The sequence below is a fragment of the Lathyrus oleraceus genome, chromosome 2, assembly GCF_024323335.1.
Source record: "Lathyrus oleraceus cultivar Zhongwan6 chromosome 2, CAAS_Psat_ZW6_1.0, whole genome shotgun sequence".
NCBI lineage: Eukaryota > Viridiplantae > Streptophyta > Magnoliopsida > Fabales > Fabaceae > Lathyrus > Lathyrus oleraceus.
Genome location: NC_066580.1, coordinates 109,018,558 through 109,019,519, shown reverse-complemented (window position 1 = coordinate 109,019,519; position 962 = coordinate 109,018,558). Strand labels below are relative to the sequence as shown.

The 962-nt window shown below is 44.0% G+C and overlaps 1 pseudogene; it reads left to right on the top strand.

Annotated features, from left to right (window-relative positions):
• The first annotated feature begins 349 nt into the window (after window positions 1-349).
• LOC127124305 (uncharacterized) lies at window positions 350-449 on the top strand (annotated as a pseudogene).
• The last annotated feature ends 513 nt before the right edge of the window (window positions 450-962 follow it).

Here is a 962-nt window from a genome sequence, read left to right as displayed (position 1 = left end):
CGTAGGAGTGTGGCCTTGGATTCCACAGACCTCGCAATTCTGAGTTATAGCAACCACGGCGGCTGGAGGTGATACGTTTAAACTTTCAATTTTCTGGACCAAAGCATCCACTTTTGCGTTAACGTGGTCGAGGTTACTTATCTCGTACATGCCAGTTTTCGTTTGAGGTTTTTCCACCGTTGTTCGTTCGGTTCCCCACTGATAGTGGTTTTGGGCCATGCTCTCGATAAGCTGGTAAGCATCAGCATAAGGTTTGTTCATTAATGCACCACCTGCAGCGGCGTCTATTGTTAACCTTGTGTTGTATAAGAGACCATTATAAAATGTGTGAATTACTAACCAGTCTTCCAAACCATGGTGTGGGCAAAGTCTCATCATGTCTTTGTATCTTTCCCATGCTTCGAAAAGAGACTCGTTGTCTTTCTGTTTAAATCCGTTTATCTGGGCTCTTAACATAGCTGTTTTGCTTGGCGGAAAGTATCGGGCAAGAAAAACTTTCTTCAACTCGTTCCATGTGGTGACTGAGTTGGAAGGGAGAGATTGAAGCCATCTTCTAGCGCTATCTCTTAATGAGAAAGGAAAAAGACGAAGTCGAATTGCCTCTGAAGTGACACCATTAGCTTTAACAGTATCAACGTATTGGACAAATACGGATAAATGAAGGTTTGGATCCTCGGTAGGATTTCCAGAGAATTGGTTCTATTGCACCGCCTGCAACAGCGAAGGTTTAAGTTTGAAGTTGTTTGCTTCGATTGCGGGCGGAGCAATACTTGAATGCGGCTCATCTTGCGATGGAGCGGCGTAATCTCTAAGAGCACGAGCTGGTTCTGCCATCTCGGTTATCGAAGGAAAAAGGTTTTTGAAATCAGGAAGTTCTATAGGAGGGAGATTGTTTGCAGCTCGATATTCCCGAATTCGTCGTAAGACTCGGAGATATAGCTCGATATCGTTGATTCGTAAAT